Source organism: Mytilus trossulus, unplaced genomic scaffold, assembly GCF_036588685.1.
Source record: "Mytilus trossulus isolate FHL-02 unplaced genomic scaffold, PNRI_Mtr1.1.1.hap1 h1tg000262l__unscaffolded, whole genome shotgun sequence".
Taxonomy (NCBI): Eukaryota; Metazoa; Mollusca; class Bivalvia; order Mytilida; family Mytilidae; genus Mytilus; species Mytilus trossulus.
In genome coordinates, this window is record NW_026963322.1 from 494,010 (window position 1) to 502,291 (window position 8,282).

An 8,282-nucleotide genomic window follows, 5' to 3' on the forward strand; every position below is an offset into this window, starting at 1 on the left:
CTTTACAATGAATACTTTTCTTGTTGAAATAATTCTAGCAAAGTAGAATATTCCTTACTATTGAAGAGTACTAATAAGCATGTACTATATATGACCATATAGTTTGATGGTACTTTAACTAACTACTTTATATATATAAGAAAGCTGCTGACACTATAGCTTCATAGTTTGTTAGTATCTTGGTATTATAGTGATTTATCTCATCAATACAATGCAATTAATTGGATAAAGTCGTACAGTAAACATGTTGTCATTCTGCAATTCCTAGAGTGGGGGTAATTATGAAAATGTGTTAAAACTAATGAAATAAAAGTCAATAAAAATTACCTTCTCTCCCTTGTCCAGCAGTCACACCTGAAGATTTCTCTGACATAACTGACTGAAAAATGAGTAATATGCACTGTAAATTAGTCCTATAACATATGACTTTACATTCTTATTCAATTTTTAACGTTTTTATACTGATATTTTCATTTTTTATTTTTTTTGAATGCGAGGGTGGCACATTGATAGTAAAATTTTTTTATCAGAACAGCAAATAGAAAAAGTAAATAATGCCCCCGAGGTCATATGTTATAGGACTAAACAGACTACTAGCAGTTAACTGACATGCCAGCTCCAGACTTCAATTAAACTGACTGAAAGATTATGATTTCATCATATGAACATCAGGCACAATACTTCCCGTTAGGGGTTTAGTATCATACCATCATAATATATATTTATGAGAAGAATGGTTCAACATGAATGGAAAAGCCATTTTTCGATCATTCAAGAACCATACCTCCTGAACGGTAAAAGTCAAAATCGTTATTATTGAACTTGACCTCCAATTTGTCACCAGTAACAAGATACTACAATTTGAAAAGCTATTGTTGAATAGTTCATGAGTAAATGCATGGACACGACTGGAAACGCCATTTTTCAATCTTTCAAGAACCCTAACTCCTGAACAGTAAAATTCAAAATCGTCATTTTTGAACTTGATCTCCATTTTGTCATCAGTAACAACATATCAAAATTTGAAAAGCTTTGGTTGATCTGTTCATGAGTCAATGCACGGACAACATTTGGTTGCCGCCCACCCAACTGCCCGCCGTACATCCCAAAATCTATAACCGACATTTTTGTCACAAAAATCTGGTTAAGTCACAAAAATCCAGTTAATAATATATAATACAAATGCTCCACATTACATGACATATATTGTACATTTTCATATTTTGCAAGATAAACGAGAGATATATTATAAAGTTTAAAGGGAACAAGATAAAAAACAGAAATGAAAATAAACAAGAGGCACAATCGAACTTGTATAACTCACCTTGGCATTTTTTTCAAAACTAAATTGGATTCATTACTTGATTGATTGACTGTGGTTGAGACAACTTTCACAGATATTGGAAAAGCATTAAAATTTGTAAAAAATGTCATTTAAGGTCAATAACTCCTATGGTCCATTGTTAATGGTCAGGCTGACATTTTTAGATCATGTTATATTGAACTCTTCTGCTTTAAACAGTTTTTACATATCTCATAAAGTTTGTATTTTTTTTAAAAAGAAACAAAAAAAGAAAACAAGCATTTGGAGACTATTGCATTGCAATACAGCCCCCCCCCCCCCCATCCCCCCCACCTGTTAAAAATTCATTTTATCGAAACAAAATTATAATTTGATCTATTAATTGTCATGTTGTTAACTATATAACAAATATTACATCAATATCTTCAACTATGACCAGGGTTGGCAAAAACCCGGGTTTTATGAGTATTGCCCAGCCCAGTGGGAAATACTGGGAAAACCCGGGTTTTACTGGGTTTTAGTGGGTAATACTGGGCAATACTGGGTAATATAACATACTGGTCTGAATTTTAAAGAGGAATCAGTGATAAACACAAATGTAATACATATTTTAATAAGATATTTATACCCTATTTTGTTTGTTTAGCATTTGTCTAGATGGGGAAACATTGTGAATATAAAGCAAAAAAAAAAAAATTGTTTTCAAATAGATATAACTCCTATTAAGAATTAACAATCACTTGTAAGAAAAATTACATTTAAATAATGTCACTAATTAATTAATAATTATTCAGATTAGAACACAGATTTGTTTATGTAACAATAATCAGCCCTTATAATTCTATAAGTTTTATTGGCATGACCCCTTAGGGTGTTTATTCAGCAATATGAATGTACAATGTATGACAAATACAATTAACAAGTCACTTAAACACTGCAATAAAATGCAGGTTTCTAGGTATGGATTATTAAAACAATGCTTGGTAATTAAAAAGGTGTCTTTTAATGTACAAATCTTCTGTCCTGCCTACATATAGAATTAATAGAGAGAGAATGAAATTGACATTTCAATATTCTAGAAATGACTGTCAATGGTTATCTGTATAAAAAGTATATATTTAGTTTTTATACTATGAAACTGTACCAAGTATTTACTATTTAGTGTTGAAATTAGCATAGAAAATCATATTGCCCAGTATTGCCCACTATTACCAATTTCTGGGAGTATTGCCCAGCCCGGAAAAACCCGGGTTTTCCCACCCGGGAATTCCGTGGCGGGTAATACTTTGACAACCCTGACAATGACGGAATAAGATGTGGTAAACTGAGTACCTGTGTGAATGCAAAGAACCATAACTCTACAAACTAATTATCAGAACCAAAATAAAATTTGATCTTGAACTATAACTTGTCAAGGTAACACTATGTACTAAATATCAAATCAACATCCTCAAGCATTATAAAAAAAAGGCTTTTTGAAAAATTGATTATTTGCATGAATTTTTCAAGTCCAAGGACAAAAACTCAAAACAAAATCATTAGTCCGGAATAAAATCTGAACTTGATCTGTAACCTGTCATGGTCAAACTATATACCAATTATCAAATCATAATCTTAAAGCATGAAAAAAAAAATGTGTGGAAAACTGATTACTTGCCTTTCCTAGGTCAAAGGACGATAACTCTTTAAAAAATCATCAGAAAGATCTGTAATTTTGTCACGGTAAAACTATATACCAAATATTAAATCAAAATCTTAAATATAAACTGTGTCGCTCACCTTGGTCTATGTGAATATTTAACAAAGGACACAGATGGATTCATGACAAAATTGTGTTTTAGTGATGGTGATGTGTTTGTACATCTTACTTTACTAAACATTCTTGCTGCTTACAATTATCTTTATCTATAATGAACTTGGCCCAGTAGTTTCAGAGGAGAAGATTTTTGTAAAAGATTACTAAGATTTACGAAAAATAGTTAAAAATTGACTATAAAGGGCAATTACTCCTAAAGGGGTCAACTGACCATTTCAGTCATGTTGACTTATTTGTAGGTCTTACTTTGCTGTACATTACTGCTGTTTACAGTTTATCTCTATCTATAATAATATTCAAGATAATAACCAAAAACAGCAAAATTTCCTTAAAATTACTAATTCACGGGCAGCAACCCAACAACAGGTTGTCCGATTCATCTGAAAATTGCAGGGCAGATAGATCTTGACCTGATTAACAATTTTACCCCTTGTCAGATTTTCTCTAAATGCTTTGGTTTTTGAGTTATAAGCCAAAAACTGCATTTTACCCCTATGTTCTATTTTTAGCCATGGCGGCCATCTTGGTTGGTTGGCCGGGTCATCAGACAATTTTTTTAAACAAGATACCCCAATGATGATTGTGGCCAAATTTGGTTTTATTTGGCCCAGTAGTTTCAGAGGAGAAGATTTTTGTAAAAGTTAACGACGACGGACGACGACAGACGACAGACGATGGACGCAAAGTGATGGGAAAAGCTCACTTGGCCCTTCGGGCCAGGTGAGCCAAAAAGATGATGTGATATGATTGCCAATGAGATATTTGTTCCCCCTAACCGATGTTCCACTACAAAACGTTGTTATAAACAATGTCATAATATCTGTTCCTGTCGGAAAAACAAATCTATATCATTTATTTCGTTAGGAACATATACTCCAGAATACTTTTTCCATTTGACATAATTTATATAATGAAGGAACTTCTATTTCAAGACAGAGACAACTCTTCACAAGAGACCAAATGACACAGAAATTAACAAATGTAGGTCACCGTACAGCCTTCAACAATAAGCAAAGCTATAAAAGGCCCAAAAACGACAAATGTAAAACAATTAAAACAAAAAAAAATGAACGCAAAACAAAACAACCACTGACAGCAATACGAAAAAAAATGTGTAAAAACCCGATTGCTGGAATGAATTAAGGAAATCCTGCCACATGAAGAACACAAACTCACAACCTGAATGTTAAAAGCCTAGTGATACAGAACTGAGAAGTCAACTAGGTAAAGGATGCTTGCAAAGTTTTACGAAGGCAAAGCCTAAAATACAATACAGTTATCTCCATTTTTAAGCATTCTATATAAAATTTAAAAAAAAACACAGTTAATTGTCGACATACTGTCTGTGAAAGAATATCATAAATCGAATTTAAAAAACTTGCTCTCGCCTCGTTCACTCTAGAATGAAATAGAAAACATCTGCTAATTTTGTTGATTATTGAAGAAATACATAACAATAAATTAGTGAATTGAAAATAATGGCTTAGCTAGTTAAAGTCCCCAAATATATGATGTTGTGGAATCAAAATCGTGTTAACAAATTATTGTATTACAATTTGAAATTTTTTTTCAAGACTAATGTTTAATTGTTTAAAGATTTTTCTCCTTAAGAACCTTGGTTTTGCAGCATTTGTATTCTTGGTTTTATATTTCTTTATATTTTGTAACTTATTTTCTATTTGTAATTCAACACTATATTTGTACCTGTAAGTATTTCATCACTTCTTTATACTGTCCGTTCATCCCTTTTGCTGCTAAGTCGTATGGAGTCTGACCCTGAAATACATGTAACAGATAAATCTTTATATTGCTTTCATCTTTTTTATTACAAAGAAGACTTTTTTTAACATATATCTTACAATTAGTAGCTGGGTGGTGTTTTTTTTTTTTTTTTTTTATCATTGTCGTTCATCAAATAAATCTCTTCAGACAACATTCAGATTATTGTTCACAATTTTCTGAAGACTTCAAATAGGCTTTTAACTCTTTTTTTATAAAGGATATGAATAAGTGCTTCAACTGTCCCCATTTGGTCTTGATATTTTTTGCAGTTTGAAGAATGATAAATGCATCCTTATATCTACACAAAGGGTGTTGGATATGGGGGGGGGGATTTCTTCCTTAACTATCTTTTTACATTTTTTGGACACATTATCATGACAGTTCTTTATATTCTTATACTATTCTCTATTCTTTATATTATTGTATCCAATTATTCTATTATTGTATCGAATTATTCTCTATTCATTAACTGTTTGCCTATATCTCGATAAACCCTCTACATCCTCCTATATCTGTATAAACCCATTCACTCCCTCCTGCATTAGTGTACCCATCCACAACCTTCTATATTTGTATACCCAATCCACATCCTCCTATACTTGTATTTCCCACCCACACCCTCTAACATCTGTATATCCCACTCACACCCTCCTATCTATGTATACCCCCTCCCCACCCTCCTATATCTGTATACCCCTTCCCTACCCTCCTATATCTGTATATCCCTTCCCTACCCTCCTATATCTGTATACCCCTTCCCTACCCTCCTATATCTGTAAAACCCCTCAACACCCTCCTATGTCTTTATACCCTATCCAAAGTCTCCTTTATTTGAATAGCCCATCCACTGTTGAGATTTTTGCTGGAACGTAACATCCATACTTTTGTACTTGTTCATTTTTTGACGTCATATTATCATGTGACAACTCCGTGGGTGGAAAAACATTTGTTGTATATGAATATAATGGCTAAACAGTTGTCTTTACATACATTGCCTTAATTATCATCTATATACACACCCTCCTATATCTATATAGCCCATACACACCCTTCTATATCTGTATATCCATCCACACCCTCTTATATCTGTATACCCCATCATTACCCTCCTATATCTGTAAACCCCATTCACACCCTTCTCTATCTGTATAGTCCATACACACCTGCCTATATATGTAACCCCATCCACACCCTTCTATATCTGTATATCCCATCCACACCCTTCTATATCTGTATATCCTATCCACACCCTTCTATATCTGTATATCCCATCCACACCCTTCTATATCTGTATATCCCAACCACACCCTCCTATATATGTATATCCCATCCACACCCTTCTATATCTGTATATCCCATCCACACCCTTCTATATCTGTATATCCCATCCACACCCTTCTATATCTGTATATCCCATCCACACCCTCCTATATATGTTTAGTCCATACACACCCTCCTATATCTGTATACCCATACACACCCTCCTATATGTATACCACATCCACATCCTCCTATATATGTATACCCCATCCATACCTCCTATATCTGTATACCCCATCCATACCCTCCAGTATACGCCATCCACACCCTCCTATATCTGTATACCCCCTCCACACCCTCCTATATCTGTAAACCCCATCCACACCCTCCTATATATGTATACCCCATCCACAATCTCCTTTAACTGTATACCCCTTCCACAACCTCCTATATCTGTAAACCCCCTCCACTTCCTTCGGTCTCTGTACACCCCTTCCCTACCCTCCTAAATATGTATACCCTCTCCACACCCTCCTATATATGTATAACCCATCCACACCCTTCTATACCTGTATACCCCAACCACACTTTCCTATATCTGTTTACCCCATCCACACCTTGCTATATCTGTATACCCCATCCACACCCTCCTATATCTGTTTACCCTATCCACACCCTTCTATATCTGTATACCCTATCCACACCCTCCTATGTATGTTTACCCTATCCACACCCTCATATGTCTGTATACCCCATCCACACCCTCCTATATCTGTTTACCCTATCCACACCCTTCTATATCTGTATACCCTATCCACACCCTCCTATGTATGTTTACCCTATCCACACCCTCATATGTCTGTATACCCCATTCACACCCTCCTATATCTGTATACCCCATCCACACCCTCCTATATCTGTATACCCTATCCACACCCTCCTATATCTGTATACCCTATCCACCATCTCCTATTTCTGTATACTCCATCCACACTCTCCTATATATGTATACCCCATCCACACTGTCCTATAATTGTTCCCAATCCACACCCTCCTTATACATGAATACTGAATCCACACCCTCCTATATCTGTATATTGTTATTTTACAGTATTTCATGGTTTTTAGTGTTTACATTGATATTGTATAAATAAGGAAATTAACAAATATGAAAACAGGAATTTGAAGAAATTTGCAGTTGTCATATGAGTATCTATTTCAAATAATTGAACTAAATATTTTGAAACTGCCAATTATATGAAATAAATAGCCAATTTTTATTTCCCCTCTTTTGAATCATATTAATATTGTCTAGTTAATTTCTTGATTCAAAAAATTATCTGTCATTTCCCACCTCAAGTCTTTGTTTGCATCTGTTTAAACATTAAAAACACGATGAACGCATTGCTTAGAATATTTTGATACCAATTATTAATTTTGTTATAATTGTCAAGACAACAAATTGTTGTTTGACAGTTTATTTAAATTGGTTTTAGTCCAATCTTATTGTTTATCCATACACATTTTTGAATAAAAATAAACATTTCTGGTACAACTAGTCACCCAAAATGTGCACGTGGTCTAATTAAAAGCATTAGATGTTGGGAGATTTTTGTAAAAATATTATGTTCATGTGTTTTATAGTAAAATTTAGCCATCCAAGTTTATAAAACATTTTCATATTTTAAGTCCAATTTAAACGATCATATGACTTTTGATTATAGCCTTGAAAAAAATCCATTTGACCAAACATATCTTATACATCTTTTTAGTGATTCATTACTTAATAGTTGAACACTGGTGATTTACTATAAAATATTACCTCATCTGTTGTAACTAAGGGACTGGCACCATGTTCTACCAGACATCTTGTGATCTGTAGATATCCCCACTCAGCAGCACAATGTAAAGCTGTTCTTCCATCTCTCTATAATATAACCAAATAACATGTAACTATTATGTACAATACTTTGTTGTCAATATCAATAATATACAACATATCCTACAACTGACATTAAAACTTGTCTGATAAACTTGACAATGTTGTGTAATAAATATAAACTAAATATATATCACATGAATCAGTGGTCAAAACTGAATACAATGACCAGTCACACTTGT

General features: G+C 33.6%; 1 long non-coding RNA gene across 1 annotated transcript; it reads right to left on the bottom strand.

Moving 5' to 3' along the window:
* Window positions 1-322: 322 nt before the first annotated feature.
* Window positions 323-8,078, bottom strand: LOC134701749 (uncharacterized). Its single transcript, XR_010104197.1, has 3 exons — window positions 7,984-8,078; window positions 4,824-4,895; window positions 323-379 (listed from the first exon to the last, which is right to left on the bottom strand). It is a non-coding gene; the product is annotated as an uncharacterized LOC134701749 (long non-coding RNA).
* Between the last annotated feature and the right edge of the window lie 204 nt (window positions 8,079-8,282).